This window comes from Eleginops maclovinus, chromosome 9 (genome assembly GCF_036324505.1).
Source record: "Eleginops maclovinus isolate JMC-PN-2008 ecotype Puerto Natales chromosome 9, JC_Emac_rtc_rv5, whole genome shotgun sequence".
Classification (NCBI taxonomy): Eukaryota; Metazoa; Chordata; class Actinopteri; order Perciformes; family Eleginopidae; genus Eleginops; species Eleginops maclovinus.
In genome coordinates, this window is record NC_086357.1 from 17,240,027 (window position 1) to 17,259,447 (window position 19,421).

Sequence of the window (19,421 nt, forward strand, 5' to 3'; positions counted from 1 at the left end):
CTGTGTCTTTTTGATGATGCCAACATTTGGGTCCTGTCTTTCCTGAATGAATACCGTGCATTTTCATCCTATGAATTTCTTAATAACACTTTCTTTCTTCGACAGTGTCTGGAGACAAAAGTATCTGTCCCCCAGGGTTCATAAAAGAGAGTGACAGTGCTGGTTCTTCGAAGAAAGGGAAAAAATTAAATGACAAACTCAGTTTGGTTGTTGAATCTCAATGATTCTCTTTGGCTCTTTCAAATGTTCCTTCTTGACAGCATTGAGCACTCAGCCCAGTCACGGGCAGTCCTTCAGGCTTACTGCACAGGAATGCAGAGCAGAAGGACTGAGGCAGACATACTCTAGTAAGTAGCTCATCTTCTTCTACACTTGCAGCAATTGTACACCATTTGGACTCGTTAAGTCAATAAACAAGAAACAGGAGAGTTCAATGTGATATTGTTGAGTTTGAAACCCCTTGCTCAAAGTTTCCCCAGATGGAGCCTGTGATGCAGCCTTTGCCCTGATTGTCTGCAACACAAACAAAAACCTGCAAGATAAAGATCATGCTCATTGAGATGATTTAATGAAATTTCTAGAATATTTCTCTCAGATTGATCCCTTTGAACTGGTTAAATTAGCACAGAAACACTATTTTCCACTCTATTCTCCAAAACAAATGAATAAAAACATAACACTTGCCCTGTCTGTGATACCATATGGAGGTCTCTTCCAGTTTACCTCAAAATAAGGATGTAATGAAGCATAAAAAAGCATATAATTATTCATGATTTGATGACTGATGAATTACATTAATCTGTAATTGTGTTGTCTTGCTTTTAACATGCACTAAAATCATATTGTTTAAAAAGAGCGATCATGGTAAAGGGGTTTGGTCATTCTGTTTCCTAGGTTTTCACACCCACTAACTCTCTCAGCAGAGGTGGTCTGGGCGTCTTAGCTAAATGTTTAATGGACCGCTGTAAAGGTACTGATTTACGGAGATATGCTAATATTATTCCACACTTCTAGGCTTGTCCTGTGCTGCCCACCATTTCTATTTGATAGGTTCCTTTCTTTTCCCTAAAACACACTGAAGACTGCATCTGGAAGGCATATCTGGGACTACCAAGTGCTTTAAAAAAAAAGGAAGAGACTGCAGCAGAAAGGCGATTCAGAGGCTTGTAGAAACAAAATGCAGTTTTTTTTATTGGGAAATTGCTTTATGATAATTTCCACATCTACCTTTTAAAAAAAGAAGCATTAAGTAATACTAGATTAGAAACTGTGCCCACTTTTTGTCTAGTTTTTGTATTGATGTTCGAGACAAGGCATTACATTTTTCATTTAAAATGTTTAGTTTAATTGTTGAAGAGACTTTCGATGTGCTGGTTGTCTGAGCTCTATCAAGGAAGATGGCATAACAGATTGTCTTCCCTTTGTCTAACTGTATTTACTTTATGCTATTTTGTGAATCTCTTTTTCAACTCATAAGCCTAAATGCAACATCTTAAGGCAGATCTTCAGCGTTTCCTTTTCCTTTGGTCCAACTGTATTGCTAATGTTTGGAAAGCAGCCAGTGTATGAGCCACAAGAGATAAATACTTGCCTTACACATACTTTCCCTGAACAAGCTCTTAAAGTCACAGTGTAAACACACCATGAACTTCATCCCATGAGTTATGCTAATTACAGATAAGACTAGAGTGGCTCATAGTTAATACCAGGTGGATAAGATGGTTGTTTTTCATCCTTACACAAGTTGAATAGCAGTGGAGTAGGGGAAGATGACTAAAGACTTCTGATGTTGGCCAAAATTGATGAGGGGAGGAATTCATGTTTCCATACGGCCAATGAGATTAAAAACTAGTTTACTGGATATTATAATTATGTTTAAGCTGTTAATTTGCTCAGCTTTGCTTCAATAAGCATAACTGTCTGGCAACAGCTGAGAAAAAGCAAGCCAAAAAGCCCTTTAAGGTTTGAAAATAACTTGAGTGCAAACTGTATGAAAAAGTGCTTTAACTTGATCAAAGTTGTCAGATAAGAAGGGCAGATTAATACTTAAGGGAGCAGAGCTTAATCCAGTACAACCGTGAACAAGTGGATCTCCCACACACAACAACCACACCAGTATTTTGCTCACTAATGGAGTGTTTTCAATGATTGCAAGAAAAAGAGGCGAGTTTAGCTCAGTGCGTCAAATTACCCACACCCTTTTTTTGTTTTGCCTCAAAACAGACGGCTTCAAAGACGTCTGAGACTAAGTGCCAGAAATGCACCCCTGAATTATGCATTGTAGGTAGAGTCTGTTCGGATTTTGCAACTAGCCCAAAATAAGAAAAAGTCAAAGTTTGCAGGATGAGATGTCACTCAAATATATATTCTTGCTGATCAGCCCATAAACATGGCATGTACATTGGAATCACATCCTCTGTATTCTGTTACAGATACCAGCAAGGCAGGAAACACAAGTGAGAGTCTGCATGGTTTTCAGACCTCAGCCATGTCTGTAAATGCTCTATGTGGCCAATGTGTGTTTAGTCTATTATGAAAAAAGCCAAGAATAGTAAAAGTCGTTATTTTCCCATCATAACCACAGCAATAGAATCTAAAGCCTTTAAATCATCACCAACACCACATGCAAGCTGCAGTAACATCAAAACAAATAGCAGAGGAAAAAAAAAACTGTAATGTATTTTCTATGAAACAGTTTTTTTTCCTCAAACAATTCAAGGTCAGAGACAGAACGTTTCTGTGCAATAATGCTGGAAAATGTCAAAATTGACATCTCATTTTAAAATCACCGATAAATGCTCTGTTGGGATCATAACAGCTGGTTAATTTGCAACACTTTTGGCATATGGCTGACATTGGTTTGATCCTCACAAAACCATTGGGTCATCCGACATGTGCCAAGGGGACAGGGACATTATCAGCATGAAAGATACAGTGCACTACAGATATGAACTTTATACACATGTGCAGAAACCTCCAGCTCTTTTTTTAAATGTGTCTTTATAGTATTGCCAAAGTCCTGAGGTCACCTAAAGACTAGAAACTGCTCTGGGCCTGCGACTCAAATCAAACTTTCATTGGTCTCTGAAAACCTAAAGCTCAACATGTCTCTGTTACCCACCCATTCTGTCAACTAATGTTCTAATGCAATTTTTCCAAGTAAAAAAACTGTTCTATTAACTATAAGCATTGAATGGATATATACAGTACTACTTATACACTGCCTGGCCAAAAAAAAGGTCACACTAATATTCGTTGGACCGCCCTTAGCTTTGATTACGGCACGCATTCGCTGTGGCATCGTTTCCACAAGCTTCTGCAATGTCACCACATTTATTTCTGTCTTGCATTCATTTTTCACCAAGATCTTGTATCGATGACGGGAGATTCGGACCACTGTGCAAAGTCTTCTCCAGCACATCCCAAAGAGTCAGGTCTGGACTCTCTGGGGGCCAATCCATGTGTGAAAATGATGTCTCATGCTCCCTGAACCACTCTTTCACAATTTGAGCCCAATGGATCCTGGCATTGTCATCTTGGAACATGCCCGTGCCATCAGGGAAGAAAAAAACCATTGATGGAATAACCTGGTCATTCGGTATTCAGGTAATCAGATGACTTTTCTTCGGGCACATAACGTTGCTGAACCTAGACCAAACCAACTGCAGCAACCCCAGATCATAGCACTGCCCCCACAGGCTTGTGACCTTTTTTTTGGCCGGGCAGTGTATAAAACATATAACTAGCCAGTTCTGGTGTTAGTCCTACCACAACTATCATCAACTTCCATTACATCTTTCTACAACTAATAATACTACTGGTATTTGTTTCTGCTACTTTAGCTATTGCTACTACATTTAGGGCTAGGCCACTATATGTACCAATGGCATGTTCCCTTGTTTCTTTTAGCTTATACTGTTACACTTTTCAGAGTGTTTTATTACAGATCTTACAGTAAAATAATTTAACTGGAATAACAAAATGTTTTCCAGATATCATTGTTGAGGAAGTTTGCCACATTGTTCGTGGGGCCGACACAACAGCTTCAACCTTTTGTTTCCCTCTTCCTTTCTCTCATTAACACTGCAAGGATGGCAAATTAATGCATAAAATGAGAAAAAAATATGTATTGATGTGCTGCTGCTTTCACATTCTCTCCAGACCATAACTTTGAACAGTAAATGGGCAAATTCCTTTTGAAGGTGCAAAATTTAATGGATAGTTTGTTGATATTGTGTACATATTCTAAGTTTGAATGAGTTTGCTTGAAAACCAAAGTACACAAAGAAGTATTCAAAATGGATTTGATTTGCATAAAAAAGGGGAGGAAGCGACATTAAACAAACACTTCAAAAGGGCCATTATTTTTTAAAGATGATGTATACAGCTCTTGCCATGTATGAGAGCAAAACAAGCTTTGCATGACATGAAATGGAAACAAAAGCATGCAAGTATAACCAAAAAATAATTAAAATTTCCATCCATCCACTATTGTTTCTGAAATGTTTTATAATAGCAACAAAACAGTTGACAAATCCAGCTTTTGCTGTACTTGATTAATTGCCGTGTTTGAAGTCAACATTGAAAGCAGGAACATTTAATTGCACACATTTTCATAAAAAAATAAAGTAAGACTAAAAAACATGTTTGAATCACTTGCTAGGGGAAACTATTCCTAGTCTGTTTTGGGAATTAGAAAAAGCATGACATGTAATCATAGGCTTTTCTTAGTAATTCCCCCTTGAATGGCAATTGTGTTAAATAAAAAAAAAGGATACTGGGTTTCCTCCAATTGCATGGTTTGCATCACCGGTGTGTGCTGAGCCAAATGGACTGTGGGATTGATGGTCAGGAAATGAACACACATGCTGAAATCAGCCGGCCAATCACTGCTCTCCCACGATTAAAGCTATACAGTTTCTCTTTTGGAGCGGCGCCGGACAAGTGCCAAGGACTGTCTGCCTTTGTGTGTGTTGAGCTACTGCAGACTGTATGTATGTTTGTGTGTAAAGTGTGTGTGCAACAACATATGTGCACAACTGTCCATACCAACATGAGTGGGCTGTTTAGTGCTGTACATGGCAATACCTGCTTTGTATGTGGCCGAGCAGTCGTATATTCCACTGTCTTTTGTTGGCTGCTGGGTATCCTGTGATTAAGCTCTGCACACAGAAATGATGAGGTGTGACTGCTAATCTAATGACACAGACAGCTGCAGCCCAGCTGATAGGCCATGGCTGACAACCCCTTACCTTCAACATTGTTTGCTTGCGTGTACAATATGAGTGAGGATCGGAGCACATACACTTTTGCTTGTTTCACAGTTGATTATGGGTCTACAAACGCATGCTTTCAGTGAATACAGAAGCAAGAGTATCCTTCCAAAGGCATAGGGTCATCAGACCAGGAAACACTGTAGGGATAATTTTGCACAACATACTAAATACTGTGTCAGTAAATAAACTCACATAGACAAATCAAGAAAACAGGTTCTCTGGCTTGCAGTGATACAATAAAGCTTAATGGGAAAGATAATATATTATTATACAGTGAAGCTGAATAGGAAAGATTAGATATTAGCAAAGAGCTAGTTATTATTAAGCCTTGCATTCATTTTGCTGAGTAAGAAATGCTATTTAATCCTGCATTAGTGTATTCGCTGAGCTAACGATACATTTTCAAACTAATCACATAAGCCTATGTTTACGAATCTTCCAGGACCACAAAGTTCAGGTAGGGGGTTATAATTTGATATTCTTAAGTTTCAAGTCAACAAGTTGTCATTTATAAACTGGTGGTCTTCAGCTCTTCTTACTGAAGCATAACTCAGTTCTGCCTAGAAATGACTAAAGCTCCATAATATGGCTGAACAGAACAAACGTTTTAAAGAGGTTTATCTCTTTTTTTTTGTTGAAAGGTTAGCATCTCGTAAGCAATGCCTAGCTTCAAATCCAACAACTGTGTGAACTAACAACTCAGAACTTGCCAGTACAACCATAGCCCATTATTTCCCAGTATAACCATTGCCCATTATTTGCCATGACAGGCAATCCATCACTTTAAGAAATACTCTAAAACCCACTTAAAAGAACAAATTAGTCTGCAGGACTGAAATTTCTCATTCCTGCAATGTGTTTTCTAATCCACCATTAGCATATCCACATTTTCCTGGAAGAAGGGGACTAACGTAGACCTGAAAAGGGAATGTAACGTACCCGAAAACAGTGACAGAGCTCTGAAATATTCAGTTACTCTTGGTCCAGCTGCAAAGTTTCTGCTGGCCTGGGAGGCATTGTTGTTTTATTTTAGTTGGAAAGGCCGACATGGCTGAGGCTTTAATAACATTATCAGCAGTCAGAGTAGCGCATCATTACAGGGCTAGAACACTTGCGAGGGTGGGTGGCTTGAGAAAGAAAATGAGAGATAAGGAAAGGATTGGATACATGAGGTTTATTTTTCATTGCCATTTTTAATTTGCTGTATCAGCCCTCAAACCTCCATCAGGAAGCACACTCTGACCTTAACAACAGTCCAACTGGCTTTTTAATACGACTCCAACTGTAAAATTGCTTCATCTCATCCCCCTCCCCTCACATCTATTTCTTTCCTTTCCTGCATCTTCTCTCCTTCCCCTCAGTTTCCTCTTTCACTCACCCATGAGACCTCGTGGTGATATTTAGACGGAACAGCGAACTTCAGGTCTGTTTACCGGCAAGATCTCAGGAAGTCAACATCAGATAAGCAGATTCCTTGGATACACAAGACGAGCAGATACATTTCCAGTAAACGGCTCAACAAAGGACACGGCCCAAACAGTATAATCCAGGAAAGGATGTTAGTTGAGAGTTCAAGGGTAATGCATGTTCACTAATGTGTGTGTATGTCTGCCTGAGTGTGCTGTCTGAAATACAGCTCTGTTTCCAAGATGACAACATTTTTGGAAGTTGTGTTCCCAATAATTTTAGCAAGGCACCTACAGGCATTGCAATTAACACAAACTTAACACCTTCTTGTCTCACTGCAGTACATTTTTGCTTTCTGTTCCAAATAACCAAATCCAAATATCTGTTTCATTATGCTCTCAATCATGACACTAGCTTTTGGCCAGATCCTCAACCTGCCAAAAACGTCCCTCTTCTTTGTACTGCATTGCACAAATACAATAGAATGTACTCTGAATGGATAGCAGGTGTTTCTTCACAAAGCAGCTCTCATCCTTTCAAGCCTTACTCTAAAGACAATGAGGGAAAAGCCTGATGACCCAAATTACCACCTGTGGGAGGACTCACATCATTCAAAACTGGAGACTGGCACCTCACCTCATCTCATCTTATCACCATTTCCAAAATGGCAAAAATATCTATTTTATGAAACACAGGGAATGTTTTTGGAGGTTTATGAATATAGGTGTTGCAGCAAGATTTAATGTAGTCTATATTGATGGCTTTAATGCAACAAAAAAAATATATCCCTGTATGTACACCGCTCTCTTTTCTCCGAATCAGCAAGCTCGCCAACAGCTGTAACTTATGTGGAAGACTGTGCAATGCTAAAACATACAGGGGCATGCATGAAAGATTTCGTCCTAGAAACTAGCGTTTGGATGGAAAGAGATAAAACATGTTCTGCTTATTAAAAGAACAACAAAAGAAGAAATGTTTAGATCCTTTGGATTTTAAGACACCATTTGCTACTTATTTAAAAGACAAAGAGGGATCAACAGAGGGGGAAAAAAGGAAGGAAAAAAAATCACACGTTCATCTCAAGTCACTAAAACAAGGCTAATTGCATTGTTTAGTCTCAGTCACAGTGTCACATCTCAACAGCACTGGGAAACTGAGAGTAAGAGGGCAAAAAAAAGCGTCCTGCATATCTGTCATAATTTCCAAGTTGGTTGCAAGTGGCAGAGAGTTGCTCTAATGAGCAGTCTCATACCTGCCACTTCATGTCCTCCTTTTATCTCTTCTTCCCCTTTTCAATCCGTCTGCATTTCAAAGGAGCAGGGTACGCTTTATGAGCAGTGCTTTCTGTTTCATTTAATATCTGGTTTCATTTAATTCATCTAATTTGACAACTCTAAATTTGAAATCAGAATCATTAAACGAAGCACTACAACACAGATGAATGCTGATGACAACAGGACCTTTTCTCCACAGAAATGACCAATGACACATCGGTAAATTGTTATTGATTATATTTTCATTTATTTTATGTAATAGTTTTTATTAAAATCATGATGTCTTAATCTACTGGAGAGAAATAAACTACATTTCTGACCTGAATGTCTTTTTATATTTGACTGGAAAATAGTTTTACATACATGAATTTGGCATGCAGCAGATGATAAGTATGTGTTTTCACTGAGTGATCAGCACAAGCAGAGGAGGAATGTATTTGAATCCCAGAGCTACCTGAGTTGATTAAGTCGATCATCCTGTGTTGGGACATTTGATTAAACCAAGAATGATTTGCATGGTGGTTTCTAGGAATTCAAACCGCTCTGGGAGATACATCTGTGAGTTCTTCAAGAAATTACTTCTCGTCTCCAAGACAAATTACATTCAAGTACGTGTTCGGCCCACACACAATATATAGTGCAGTAGATACTAAGATTAGAAAAAATAATCAATTGTGTTTCCTTTTTCTGACACACCACATCCTAACAGATTAAAGTCTTTATTTTTGTTACGGCCACAGCTTCTAAACCGCAGTTGTGGCTCACACTGTGACCCGCAACATAGAGTCAAGACGCAAAAACCAGTAGAGTTAACAACCACCGTATGCTTTTATTGAGCTTTTCTTAAAACAAGCTAACTGAAATGATACAGGTCTGGAAGACCGGCCAAAAAGAACAAAAAAAGGTGGAGGGAGCCTAAGGTTTCAAGGTTTCAAGGTTTCAAGGTTTTATTTGTCATATGCACAGCAGATACAGCGTATATGTTGGCAATGAAAATCTTATGTCGCGTGCTCCTCCAACAACTCCACATACATGGTGCAAATAAGATAAATAAAATAGTGCAAAAAGAAAACAATAAAAACACTAAGATGTGGAGTTGTTGAGGAGCTCGAGACACGGCAGCCATCCTCTGCGCCATCTTGCTCAGTAACACCAGCCACACCATGGGCCGTAGGACCCAGCACTCCCCCTCCTAAACTAAAGGCAGGTGTGTAAACTAAACCAACAAACAAAGCCACGAAAACTGGACTACCAGATCCTCCAGACAAAAACAGTCATGACAAAAAGAATTCAGCACTAAAGCTTGACTACAGGTAGAGGTCTGCCAGGATCAGACTAGGTGCACCTTTGCAAAAAGGAGAGAGCAAGTAGCAATTGTTCAAAAATGATGGTCATATGTGTACCTCCCACCAGCCAACCCTGCACTTTCTCCCAGCCCAATGTTTTGCTTAAACCTGAAATATGATGAAAGGTTGTTCCCTTGTGACCATGACTTTTCAAAGTGAAGGAGTGTATGAGCCAGACACTAATCATGCTCCAGAGAACCGTAGCCTCATTCAGACTTATCTTCACTTTGTGAGCAACTGCACAGAGGAGACAACCAGCCTCTGCTGCTATGTTGTTCCTTCTTAACGTTATCTTCACAATAGAATAACTCTTTTATCTTATACATACATGCCTTTCGTTGTTCTTGTTCTCCCTGATTTGTAGCTTGCACCTTATCAACGTTTGCCTGACAGGACCAATATGTAATATGGGTCTTTCACTGATTCAGCTCAACATTTTCCTCCTCAGGTTTATTGAATACTGGCTTTGAATCAGAAAGAAAGAAAACGTTTCAAGCATAGTATACTTTATTTCCCACAAGGTTTTTGTTCCTTCCTTTGGAATTATAAAGGCTTCCAGCTAAATAAATAAAAGCAAATTAATGTGCAGCGTTACCTTTATATGAGGAAAAAAATGGTCTGCCACATTTGATTTGTGAACTGGTCCATTTTAGGTAATGAACAGGAAAGCCTTGCAATTGAAGAGAGGACTCCATCAAACGGTTAGCGTGCATGATTAAACCTAAAAAATAGTTAAGAACGCTCTTTTAACCTTTAAGTCATATTCTATTATCAGACTCCTGGCAGAGCGAGACCAACACACCAGCACACATTCCATGCTCCATGAAACCTACTGTTTGGCACGCTCCACGGCTTACATTTAAATGATACTATTACACGCACAGATGTGAATCAAAAGCAAACAGAAAATCAACAGGAAACATGATTCGAATGTTGAATATTCATGACTTATTAACTGCCCAGACATTTCCCAGGAAAGTCTTTTTATATTCCAGTTTTATGAAACAGTCAATGAAGTCAATGATGTGCATATTGGTTCAACATTAACCAACAAGCATTCTATATAATATGTAAGCAAAGCAGCTAATAAAGTAAATTGTTTACAAGGTGATTTTTTTCTGGGTTTCCATTAAATGGAATTGCATAAGAAGCCAGAAGAGTAAATTGATCCTCCCCTAAAGCCACGCTGTCCTTCTTGGTGAGAAGCCTTGTTCAAAACATTGACATTGGAGGGCTGAAGAAATCAGAGGGGCTGAATCCTGGGAGTGCGAGCAGTGTTAACCCATGGACAGTGTTTATCTGCAGACGGCAGGCGCAAAGCCTGCAGTATATCCATCTTTGCTAAGCTCTTGCTATGTGTGTACCATTGCAAAGTTGTCTGTGTGTGTTTCTTATACACTGAGGTTTTTGAGGTGAGATCGGAAGCCCAGATAAATGACTTCTATAAACCTGAAGGCCCAGCAGGACTGCCTGAGAGATGCCTGTTAGCCATTTCCTGAATAACAAGCTTTATTTCAAAACATTATTACAAATGTAGGGCTGTAGATTGATTAGTATCAGAAAAACCGACATTTCTTCATGTCCCTATGGGGAAGTGTTGCTGATGTTTGAGTTCAGTATCTGTCTCCATCATACACCAGCTGTTTTGCGGTTAGAGCTTAGCTTGAGATGTTTTCAACTTTATGTCAAATTTACATTTACAATCCTAATAAATCAAACAAATAAGCTTCATAACAATGATTATTACAATTTTGATGGACCACAAAATAATATTGCAAGTCACGATTACAACATATGATTGATTCAATTATTTGTTTTGGTTTTTGTTGGAATTTGGGGGAAAATGTTACTTTGGATACTTGCAGAAATGTCTGACCCACACAATGCATCTTTTAATCATAATATACAATGTTCAGAAAGGGAAACCCAGGTTTGGCTGACCTTTTTATTCCACAACATTTAACATGTGTGCTTGAGACTATCCCACCATTCAAAACCTTCCACAGCTCTGTAAAAAGTCAAAATGTGATCCTAAGGCAGTTGTCAGAGTTCCCAGAGCAGTTCTTGCTGAGAAACACAAGTTAATTTACCCTCTCTGGGGTGCAGTGTCTAAAAATGTGTATATAGACACTTTTCCCCTGATGGCCAACGTGTTAACTTTTACCCCATGCAACAGGGTCTTGGTTTTCCTTAAAACTGAGCCTGTCCAGAGACAAGCTTGGATCAAGCTATTTCAGAATTTGAGGGCAGCCAAGGATAAAAAGGCCCTAAGGTGGAATGGTGTGGAAATATATACAAAGAGCTCCTGCAGAGGGAAGGAGTTAAGCGATTCCTTGCGTGTCTTGGTATGATATGCAATATAGAAAAGAGGGCGGATAAATCCCTCTTTCACTATATGTGCCTCAGTGAATACCACAAAACGTCTGAAAGTCATGTTAGTGGGTTGGGAGTTAGTGGTGGTGGTGGTGGTGCTGGGGTTGGAATGGATGAGTGTGTCTGAGGGAATGCATCGCAGGGATTAGGTGGACCCCTAAGACTCTTTAGTAGGCTGTTCAAGGCCCAAGCCAAATAAAGACTTACATGTTAGAGCTTCTGGTTGTCCTGCTTTAACTTACACTGCGATAGTAAACCTAAAGGGTGAACAAGCAGGAAGGGAACATCTTCCTCATGGACACTTTAACTGGTTGCCAATTAGCCCTTAACCTTTGAACTTTTGATATATATAAAGATGATGTGTGAAAGTACTGGTCAGTGTTCGTGATGTTACGCACACTTAAAATACATATATGGTTGTGATTATTAAATTCAAGGATGGATAAGCAATCAATTTAAAGAAAATGGATTCTAAGGTTTTTAAAAGGCATGTTTATATACTTGTTTTCCCTATACTGGCGCTACTCTCACCTTTAGTTCTTGTTTTCTTTTTCTTTTGTGGTCATCAAAGAGGTGAGCTTATCTCAAGTATGTTTTAAATATGCACAGTATTGTTATATCCATCTTCCCGTCAAACCTGCTTATTCTTTCCAAGAAACTCAGAAAGACATGAGTCCACAAGGGAGGGAGTCTTTGAAATGTATGCTTTGGTTGTGTCTTCTGCGAGAAAGCTTGCATAAATAACCATACGCAGATCCTCATGAATGCATAAGACACCAGATACCTCAGCAGAGCCACTAATGGGCCTCATAGTGTATTCTGGCCCTCCACATTTTAACTGGTTTCTCTCCTGTGATTCCCTAACAGTGATTGTGAAGTATGTAGTCTTGCGCTAAAAAGTATGACACCTCGTTTTTCCTTATTTTTACAGCTCTCATTTAGATTCACCACCATTGCTCTGGTAAGTAACACTGCTGTCATGTTTAAACCCTCCCTTAATTTTTGTCAAATCATGGACAGGCAACATCCTGGAAGGATTGCATTTACATGGTAGAAGTTAAGCTGAGGCCCTTGTAGTGAATCTGAGTTCGCTTTCCACTCTTTGACCTACTTTAAAGAAACCTAGCCTTGGACTTTTAGAAACATAATGCATTATAGTATGTTACCGTGAAATATATAAATAGTTATTTCTAAATGGACCTATACCTGAGGCTATGTACATTTGACAAAACATGTATTTTTATGAGGAATATAGTCCTAAAAAGGTTTGTACGTTTTTTTTTTTACATCTACAATATACAGTATGTGGTTAATACTAGATTGATTGGGATTTCACAAATTCATAATTGAGGTCCGTAAATATAGCTTGTCTCTACCCTGAACTGGATGTGCTACATCAATGGGATTTCCTCCAAAAAGTAATCTGGGTTAATCACTTCTTGCACTTGGGCTAATTTACTTACAATCCCATCAATGGTGGGTGTGATACATGCAAGACCTGTGATGCACGGCTGCAACAAAACAAAGAAAAAGAGCAAAGGCCTTGATGGATGTGTTTTCCCTTTCATTTACTGACCAACTCCTGTTGCTTATCGCCCAAGCACAACTTAATTTCTCCCTCCACTATGAGCTTCACAGTTGTCTCCACAGTAGACAGGAAGCTATGATTTTACTTATGTGGTCAATTGCTTTTCTCTTCTCAGCTGGTGAAATAAAAATTCACATATCGCAGTTGTTACGCTATTTCTAGTCACTTGTTTTTTTCTATACTTGGAGTTTTGCAGAGTAGATGGAACTGCAGGGAGTCACTTTAGCATCTTCTGTGATCATTTCCTTCAGTGAAACTAACAGTGTTGTGCGACGCGTTAATTGGCCACTAGTCCAGCCACTCTGCAGGCATCTGAATGCTTGCACACATTGGAACCTCTGTGTATGGGAAAACAAATGAGAGGATAGACGGGATTCACACAGCCTGATGAGCTAGAAAAAGTCAAGGGAAATGAGGTAATTCTTGCCTGATTTCCAAATAAAACATAAACAGCTGAGCGAGCCATGATCCATTGGGTCTCACTTAACCACCCACCAGTGTGTCCGTTGAACATGAGGAGACGCATATGCTCAGAGGCCAGTATGAGCGGTGATGGTCGGTTTACTTCCTGAGTAGTGATGAAAGGGGTCTAAGATTGAGAGTCTTGCTAAGTGATGAACAAGTGACCAGTGATCAGAGGAATAATGTCATCACTCACCAGTTTTACAAATGGCTGGTTTCAAATAACTCTTTTAACTCGTGAATTTTAACAGAATCTTTATTACACCTTACTGGAAAGTAAAACTAGAGCATACAGAGGGCAGGCAATGCAGCTGACAAACCACCGACTCCATCGGTGCAATCTTACAGACACCATAAAAATTGCACATACGGAAATGGTTCCTTTAGAGAGAAAAAGAAGGGATCAAAATTCACCAAGACGTAGCACTGCTTTTTGTCAAATTTCGCTATTTGTAATAACACGTGGCAAGCACCGAACAAATCCAGGGATACCACAAAGACGAGACGTCCTTTGGAAGTAAGGCTCCTTTCCATGTTTAACATCTCTAAATAAAAAGAGGCTGCCCACACCTGACCATCAGAGGGAAACAACATGTGTTTCCATTACAGAAAGGCTCTCAAAGACTGTCATTTATGAAGCCGCATGTATGCCTCACTCCAATACAAACCTCTACCATATGTGAGCAGTTAGTAGTAATCAATGCTTAGGGATGGAACTGTCAGTGTATCAATAGACAAAAGCTGATCCCTCTCCTAGGACACAAACTTGTTAAGTTATGCACATTAAATTTAGCCTTCTATGAAATATCCTTTAAACTTAAATTCCGCACAAAAACTGTTTTGTCTCTAGCAGCATGATCACCACCAATCAAAATGAACTGAACTAGACAGTGCTTTTCGGGGATTGTTTCATGAGGTTACCTGCTACTAAACAGAATAAGACAGGAGGATATGAAGTGGAAACCTTTCAGGAATAGTGATTATTGTATTGAAACCAGCCAGGGAGAAACCAGATCTAAGACTGCAAGAAGTATTATAGTAGTTACATCTAATAAAAGCCTTAGCTCAGCCCATCACTCCTGTATTCTCCCTGCCTCCCCCAACAAACCAGCACATTTAAAGGAGATAGATCAGGGGTCTGTAAAACGGAGACATTACCCTTTGAACCTTTCACGGTGGACAGATTAACAGGAAGACATAGAGAAAAGAAGCTCAGGTAGGAGGGAAGTGATTTGAAAAATGAAACGCTGTTCATCACAGAGTGTGACAGGGCTGATTTGCAGGCGTATGGATACCAGGGGTTGCTAAAGAGAAAACAGTACCCAAGGACTCCCCTCTGTGACTACCTTCCCCCCCTGACCAATTGCAGCCCAGGTGCCTCACCGCTCTGAGCTTGCATTATTAAATTAAAGGCCAAGATTTATACCCTAGTGCCAAAGCAGCGGCTTTAGTCAGATTTGGAATCATTTATCCCATCAGAGGGTCGGCTAGTGTGAGGTTTGATTGATAGAGCCGGGCAGTGGGGGGAGTATATGGTTACACACTACTGCCTTGCAAGCCTGAGTTCCTGCATCTTCAATTCAGAGCTGAACAGCCATATAAAGTCCAGACCTAGCAACACTGTGGCACAGATAAACAATTCCCCTGACAACAGTAAACCGAGATTGCAAAAAGGTGAAGGCCTAGGTATGTCCATTGAAGACCAGATTGAAGACTACAGTAAATTGTTATATGAATGGAGGTTTTTGGGACAGCAGTGCATCAGTCTGGTGGTACAAACCCATTCTTCCTTTCAACAGATTTCTCCTCCCGTCTCTGGGGTTAAGATGAATGCACACATGAACAAACACTATCAAAAGTGTGTTACAGTGTGGCAAAGGTACATGTCCTATAGCATTAATGCTGGATACAAAAGCTGCTTTCAATCATAAGGGTTCAGTTATTAGCGATGATTGGTGTGAAACCATTGAAGGATCATATCTTTCTTACTGCATTAGTGATCTGTTCTGGTTTCCTAGAAACAGATGTTAATGGATGGGATTATATGGTTCTGTAAAGGCACATTTGAATCAAAACAGCAACCTGAAACTTCAAAAACAGGATCTTGGCAGAAAAACAGGATGCTGCCTGTATTACCTGATGTTTCTATTTTCTGAGTTCTTGTAGGGATGCTGCAATAGCTGTGGAAAATCATCAAAAGGACCGAAGCAACACATGCATGAGAAGGTGGAGGTTTAAGTTCACCCCCAGGCCTTATTGCTCCATTTCAAAATGTTGAACACTTGAAGTATCATTATTTTCATAAATAGAGGAACCACAATCCTCAATGAAAAGTGCAGGCACAATTAGATGATTGAAATGGGAGCTCTCTGAATTCGAAACATGTGATCTCGAGGTATTTGTTTTAATGCTGTTAAGAAACTCTAATGGATCATATTGAGCCCTGTTGACTAGCTGTAAAGTGTGCGTTGAATTACAGTGGGCCTCTTTGATGCACTCAGTGGCCTCTGCACCTGGTTTCAAGGTTGTGACATCACCAGTGGAAACGGGATTGTTTGGATTTTCACAACTCCATCAGAGGAGTCAATCAATCTTCATTCTTCATGGATATCCACTATCACAACAGCACCTAATCAAGAGATTAAAGGCGACTCCTAATTTGTCCAAATTTGGGGTAAGGGGAGCATGAAGCCAGGGCTGTAACAAGAAAATTGCAGATAATATAAATGTGGAAAAGTTCAATTGAAAATATTGCGAAATATCTTGAGGTTTGCCGCAGTGCAGAGATGGATGTAATGGTTTCACACGGCAAAGACTGTTAAGATGATGGTGGCAACAATATCAATGGTCTAATGTTGTTATGATTGGATTTAGGAGGAAGACACTTAAGAATAAAATAGCAACAATAAATAAGAATAGTAAGGTACATCATTTTGTATAATATATGATTTCAATATTGCCTAAATCCTTTTTATGTCTATAACATATCCACAGCACATTGGGTAGTATACATGCCTTAAGAGAATAAGATAAAAGTTGTTACAATATAATGATTGATAGGTCAATATCTGGCCACCAGCCGATCATGTCTCCACCTGCTCTGTATCAGCTGTAAGAGGAAGCAGCTGTGGTGACGGCATGGGGTCGAGCTGACACGTGAGATGCAGCATTTCAATTCATCTTCATAACACACTGGTTGATAAAAAGACCAGCTTCGAGGTTAAAGAGCTTGAAGTCTGACACTGCGAGTGTTTTTGTTAAATAAAACTGATGGATCATATATAAAGCACAGAACATTAAAGAAAAAAAATACTTTGTCAACCCATTGTTGACTTTATCTTTGCATTTATAACATTATCTCTAACAAACTAATGTATGGCTAGGGTTGGAGGTTAACTGAATTATTACCAAATCAGTCCAATGTTTAGTACAATGCTAAAGATATTAATTTGATTAATAGATTCATTATTTAATATTATTGATTTGCCACTTAATAACTTGGACTGTAATCAATGTCCATATTATGAGTGTAGTTTAAGCATGTTTCCTGGGTTTCTCAAGTAATACATGTGCTGTCTTTTGATAGTTTTTCGGAGAACCGGTAAATATATCAGAGGTTCAGAAAAACCATCTGGTGGACACTTGTTGTTCCAACAGTGACCAGTTGAACCGGAGCAAAGGGGAGAAGGGTGATTTTTTATTTTCCCTTTCAGATATACTGCACTAACATTTTTGGGTTCTGACACGGTCGTTGGCCTTCAGGGTTGTTGTAGAAGCAGCAGGGCGTTGTCGAGCACTATGTTGTCTGGTTAGCACTGACACAAGAAGCTGGTTGGAACCCCTGTTGGCTTCCAGAAATTATTACATTTTGACTTTACAGAAGCCTGTTGAAAGGACTGTAGTGATGACTGTTGTGAAACGTCACATCAGTTTCAGCTTGAAAGATGTAGGGTGTCAAACTAAACTTTTGATGCATGTTTTCATTTCCACTTCCCAGACAGATGCCACGTTTTATTTCAGACCTGAGCTTAACCCAGAAACAATTTTATGAAAAAACTGAGTGCGTTGAATTTTGCACACAACACATTTCATTTGTTTCCACCAGATTTCATCAACTGTTACTTCATTCAATCCTACCAGTAAACAATATCTGGTTTAAAAAAAAAAAAATGTCACAGTCATGGCTCGGGCATTTCTCAACAGTCACAAGAAGCTCTGAAGGTTCTTTTGAATGCATTTCATCTCTGAATGTAGTTTGTTCCAGAGCATATGTTTGGATCTGAGGGTTGTTTGAAGGCAGATGTAGTTCCTGGCTGCATCCTTTCAACAAACTGCCTCCTGGTAATTGGCCATTATTCCAGAACTGAAAGGCGTGCTGTCCAGAGGGCAACTACACTTGTCTGGAAACAATCATGGACTTAGCAGGCTGGCAGGCTTGTCACTAGAAAATGCCTCTCCTGCTGTGTGTATACTCTCTGGGGAGGATGAACTGAAGCTGACACCCAAAATATAATTGTGCAGGCTTCATCAAAATCGATGCATGAATGCACACACAACATATAATATAACATAAAAACTGTAATTTGTCATCAATGTCCTATATTAATAATGACTGTTTATTTAGAAAGGTTTCTACAGTATGTTTCAACTCAATGTTCCTTTCAGTTTCTACAAATGACATTATATAATAATATGTAACTACTGTTGTATACATAAAAAAACAATACTGTTTCGATAAAACAGGAACAGATACATTAACATAAGCACACACACACGTCAGTGACTAAATTAAAAATCCATCAAATATAACTGCGAGAAAAAACTTTAAAACCTAGGTTCATTGTCTTTTCTACTTGACCCAGCACCACCATAGCCCCCCAAAAAACTGCTCTTTTTTCTCTGTGTAATATTTACAAGGCCTAACAATGTGTGTCCTGTGAAGCCATATTAGGTGACCTTCAACAACTGACTCCATAATTACAGAAGAGCATGCAAGGTATGTGAAGTGACCTTCCTTCATCTGCAACCAGACCTAAACATCACAGTGGGGAAATAATAATAACAACTGACACATCCACCTCTGGCGCAGACTGGAACTGGATCCAGATGGAGGGAGCATATCATTACCGTTTTATTGGGAGATATTAAAACAGAAAGACACAGAACCCTTCACTCTCCTGCAGATCGCTGCCTTTGAAACTAAAAATTAAAGTTGATATTGTTTTGTCAGCTTTATCTCCTTGTTCTAAGAGAGACTCGAAATGGAAGCAGTGCACTATGGGTAATCCACTGAGGTGTTAAAAGCAGAGCAGAACAGGCTGAGAGAGCAGCTTTATGATATCAGAAAAAACTCAAATTCACTCAAAGACACACTCCTTCAATGCCTTGCACCTAAATGTGGCCTGCAGGAATACACAACCATGGCAAGACCTAAAGCGTGCACTCCCACCTTTTTATAATTAAAACACAAGACTGGAGGCAGACATCCTCTCCCTCCATCCTGCTTTAAATTTTGCTGCAACATCATGCTGACTCATTTGTTTGACTCGAGGCAGTGCATGAATCCCTGAAAACTTCGTTGACTTTCAGTTTTGCCACCCTTTCATCCTTGAAAAGCAAGTCTCCTTCTTTTTAGGTCAAACTCTTACTGTATGCAACCAGGGTAGGCTTTCAGAAAGCCCTCTAGCCCTCCTCC